Source organism: Larus michahellis, chromosome 19, assembly GCF_964199755.1.
Source record: "Larus michahellis chromosome 19, bLarMic1.1, whole genome shotgun sequence".
NCBI classification, from domain to species: domain Eukaryota; kingdom Metazoa; phylum Chordata; class Aves; order Charadriiformes; family Laridae; genus Larus; species Larus michahellis.
In genome coordinates this window covers 8287003-8292437 of record NC_133914.1, presented here as the reverse complement: position 1 = coordinate 8292437, position 5435 = coordinate 8287003, and positions in this window count along the sequence as shown.

The window sequence follows — 5435 nt, the reverse complement described above, 5'->3', positions numbered from 1 at the left end:
GTTTTCCGCATGCTGAATTTGTAACGTCTGAAGGTACGCCAGCATAACGTCAGGTAACCAGGCTCTGATGCAATGGATACCCATTTCTTGAAGTTAAAATGGAAATACAACGACCTCCCAGAGGCCGCTGCGAAGATTTTTAAAAAGAAAGACACACAATCCTACGCTTAGACAAGCTCTGCAGGAAGTTCAACAGCAAAATTAATGAGCAAGACTGCACGCTCACTGGGGCTAAGGAGGAAAAAGAGTGAAGCTGTGCTCGAAGCAAGGAGGGCAGAACTGAAGTTCAGTTTGCTCCTCATTCTTTCTTCTCTTCTTTTTTGCATTTAATGCAATATGGCAGATTACAATCACAGAAACACATTTTGAAGTTGTGTTTTAAATTCCTAAACCTCACTGGTAAGAGACCGACGCTTGTTTTACGAAAGGAGTACAGCCCATCGTGTACTCCTACGGTTATCTCCAAACTCCACAGGTGTAAAAGCCAATCCAATCCACTCAGCTTTTTTTTTCCCCCTGTAACAGCCTCGCCAGCTGCTTCATTGCCAAGAGAGAGGCCACCTGAGCGCAGCCAGCAAGTCCCGCTACACTTCAGTAACTCCATGGGACCATGCAGACTGGAGAATCTCAAGTTAAACGAGATCCTCTTAATTCTGTTTTAAGATTTTGCAAGTGAAACAGCATTGATGACTGTGTGATCAAAACAGTTTTCAAATGGAGGTATGCCAAGCAAAGTTTATCTGGAATTAAACAAAGACTTCATACCTGAAAAAGCCTTACAAAACACCTCTACTCACCAGTTACATTTCTTCTGCAGGTGGTGTCAGAACTGGCATGCAGTTCAGTTCCGTGAGAAAGAATGACTGAACCTGGAATGCTCCTACAGCTTAGTAAGCTCTTTCCGACTTCTCTGCTCCTTTCAAAGTACAGCACAAACGTACAATCGGGAAAAGAAAGGTCGGGACGCTTCTGTCTGAGGAAACGTGCAAGATGAGCAGGTGCCATGAAGGATTCAACATGTCCAAGTATTTCAAGTTTGATTTCCAAATCTGTTCTTCAGCTTTTGCTGTTTGTTTGTCTAGAACCAACGTACTGTGCCCTCTACAAAAATGGTGATTACTAAAACCCAGTGGTTTTATAATGGGAGCGACTACAACTGTCCCTTGGTTTAACGGCAATTCTCTCTCAATTAATGCCTTCTAAGCATTACCACGTTCAATAGGTAAATGATCCAAACTCATGATATACCACTTTTGTTGTTATTTTCAAGGTAAAATTTTATTATTTTACAGAGATCTACTTGGACACATTTCCGAACAGTATTCTTAGTCTTTGAAGAAGTGTGCTGCAAGTTCTTTGCTTTTTCATGGTGAGGAACCCCACCCCCCCATACCTGGATGTAATTACAGAGCAAAAATTTAAGTGTTCAAATTCTTTTATGCTTCCAGCATCCCTAAAATTGCATACGGTTTTCTTTTGAAGTGCAAGTGATCTTTATTTTCGAATTTATTTCAGTTGCAAGAACCTATGCCATGCTCCTCTTGGACATGGACGAATTTAAATTTAACTTTTACCTTCAGTGCTTGGAACCTCTCCATGGTAATGGCAGATTTTCAACAATATTCCAGGGATCAGGTCTGTGGAGCTCATCTCCTCCCTCCTCCCACCCCAGCCCAGCCCTTTAACCTTACTGAAGGAAATGAGAAAGAAAGTTGTCTTACCGATAACTCCAAGGTTAATGTCCCTTGCGAACCCCACCTAGCAAGTCGACATCATGACATGTCAGGTCAGCCTCAACCACGCTTCCCTGATAGTCAGGTAAAAGGAAGGAGTTAAAATACAAAATTGACACTTGCAGATTTCTGGACATCAGAAAATGTGATGCAATATATTCTGAACTGTCTTTCAGAGCTTCTGGTAACCTCCAACTTGTTAAAACATTTCTTCAGAGGGATTCTCCCGTTCTCAAATTTCACAAGTTCCTGATCAATAACCAAATATCGCAGATCCACCTTGACCATTTTGTTTGAATGAGAACAAAGGTTTAAGATTTCCCTTTAACACGAATGAGTTTTTTCCCCTACTCTACACGTTTTATCAACTAATATACGCCCAACGTAGCCACTCTGGATTTCAAAAGACATTTTAAGCCAATAGACTACAACAGCTTCATTCAAATTCTAAGTTAACAGAAGCTCCAACTTTTTCAACTTTTTTTTATTTAGAAAAAAACAGGAAACACAACTTGGTACACTCTTTCTATAAGGCTCTGATCTACCCAAGCAGTTGATGTGAACGACAGAATTCAATCTGGCAAACCTTCCTCGTACAAAGAATCCTTAATCACACAAATACTCCAGCTCAAGCCATGCGTGATCAAAGATTATTCATGACAGATTTGTAGGTCAGGGTCCTTGCTGTTCTACGCATCTATGGGCCACCATCGTTTTTGCGTAACAATTAAAAGTCTTGCTGCCAATAAAAACATCTGCATTGAGGTCAGCAGGTCTAGGTGCCAAACATGTTTTACTAAGAGGTTTAAGAGTTTTTGCTCAATACTACACGTTTATTTTTTGCTAGCCTTATAATAAGAGTGCCTTCTCTATTTTTAAAACGCGTGGTTCAAAATACACAAATGGGCTCCATGTCCAAATGCAGAGGGGATAAAAAGCGGTCAGGTTTCTGTACAGAGTCACCAAAATCATGCGGTGACCTTCCGCTTAGAGTTTATTTTTAAAAGGTTTAAGCAATGCAGTTGTCATTCTTTCTAATAATTAGACTACAAAAGTTGAGTCCCGAAAACAAACAATTGCTACAAAAAAATTAAACTTTGAACGCTTTGAAAAAATGCAGACTACGTTTAATGAATTAGTAAAATTAAAAGCTGAGTTTAGTAAACCGATTTTGTTAATAATGTGAAAGTAAGTCTGTAATAACACAACAGCTGTAAAAATCTTTCGCTTAAGTTTTGGAATTGCTAGGAATCTGGCAACCTACTTATTTTGAAGTCAAACACCTTATCAATACAGACATTTAAGCAACTGCTATAAATGAGTGATCAAATGATTATTAAAATCCCATTTCATGGCTCCTCCTCCAACGCCAGCAGGACACTCATGAAAGTTTAGTATTGGTTTGCAAGCTGAAATCCATTTTCAATGTATTCCATGAGAGGATTTTTACTAAGTTATACTGAAGAAATGATCAGAACAGATGCACAAGAGTAAATTTAAATTTATTTTTTGTTTTGACTCTATATCGAAACTGTGCTGAGAAGATTCTTCCCTTGTGCAAAATTCTTCCCTTGAGTATGTCATCAGGCATGGTAGATTTTTCCACTGTGCTACAGCATCTTTTGTTCAGTAATTTTTTTCGATAATTTTTTTTAAGTTCTTCAAGTTCAGTATACACCGCTAAGCTGTAGTACGCGTGATCTTTAAGAATTCAGCACTGCTGCAAATTTAAATGGTGAATTTGAGCATCCATAGATCATGTAAATCGAAGAACTTGGTACACATTATAAACTTTCACTGATTTTAATATTCAATTTAAAAATGGACAGCTCCTCGTATTCAATAAAAATATTAGGATAAATTGTGATTTGTGCAGAAAGACCAGATGCACCTTTACAGTTCTCAAGGAAGGCAATTTGAACATTTTTGTTCCTTAGTTGTTTTGTAAACACTATAACTGGAGTGTTTGGCTTCCTCCCCGCCCCCCCCCATAAGCAGGCACTGGCACTTCACCTCTCCTGCACTAACACCCAAGACGTGCAGTACGTGAACACTATCCTTCTTCCAGGATGGAGAGTACTTTTAAATTTGGTTCCAATTAAGTTCCCTTGTATGAGATCCCCTTTACAATGATTACTGGAAAACAAATACGCATTGGGACTACAGGGTTCTGTCCAACACCACAAAAGCTGGGCAGTTACTAAAGCCAGACTAACAGGACAGCATGCCCTTGGGTTAGGACACAATCACGAGCCAGATCCTTACCACCAGCGAAAGCCTGGAAGACATACTCAGGCAGTGCCTCTCTGACTTCACTGCTCACGTAAGGAACAGAGAGGACAGGATTTGGCCCCGTTAACTTTATGAAGTTAAAAAAACCCAAACCAAACAAAAAGGGCTCTAACACACTACATACTAATTTTGAAAAGCACTTCATATTATTTATGACCAATTCTATTAATTTGAAAGGAAGAGCCTGACACAGGGGCAAACCCATTTTTGAGAACCGGGCAGACATCCTCACTTCAATTCAGGTCAAAAACTCAAACCATGCAATTATATACCAGACCCACAACAGTAAAGCGTGGGAAGGTTCATCTTTCTGTTAACATTCTGACAAAATACACTTGAGAGACACCAGACAGGAATAGAAGACAAAGGGAGGAGTATGACCACTGAAGTTTAACTTCCTCAATAGTCTGTGTTTAGAATGTTGTAAATCAAGGACGAGCAATGTGTTTGATTTAGATATTTAGAGGTCCGGCAATAGTTTTGTTTAGAGAAAGTTTAAATTCGTTTGTTTCTCCCTTTTCTTGAGAAGCAAATGTTCTTCATTGGGGTACAGAATGGCTCAGATGCAACAGAAGAGTAATGTCACGACTTGCCAGTTAAAATTGACATCTGGTAATGTCCAAGACAAGGGTCAAAGCAACACATAATACCCCAATAATGTAGCCAGTAATGCCCCCAAAAGATATTATGGGTTGGGTTTTTGGGGGTTTGTTTGTTTTGGTTTTTGTTGGGTTTTGTTTTTTTTTTTTTTAAAAAACAGCCTTATTACAAGGCATGAGAATTCTAAGGCAAATTGTTCATCATGGCAGAACATCAAATTAAAACGTCAAGACAGAAATAAGCAGGATATGGAGAGTACGTTTGTGTTATCTGTAGCAAGAAGTTAGTTTACTGTGCCACAGCACCTGATCTATAATTCTCATCCCTAGGCAAATATTAGGCTTGAGATCAAACCCATTTCCCTATGTGCTTGTACGCTGAATAATACAATACGACTGGATCCTACCAGAATAGCCTCTAGAGGGACTCCACAGTACATAACGAAAAGGAACAAAATTAACACCATTGTAGGCTCTGCTTCCTTCTCCACATTACATTAGAAGAATATATTTAAATTAGATCTCCGTGAATGTTTGGATACATTTCAACACTTTTTAAAAGAAAAAAAGGTTTCAAAATTAGATGTTGTTAAGTTATCGAACAGCAATTAAACAAAGAGTGCCCTTCGGGCAATCTGCAAGTTCTCCTAGTTTTCAGTCTGATGTCCACAGGGCTACATGTTGGAAAGCACAAGAAATTTTGCATGAATTTGATCACTCACATAGGCAGTTATACTTTGAAAACAATGTTTTTCGCAAGAATTACCAATGAAATAATGTTTTAGGACACAATTGAATTTGAAATAGGTAA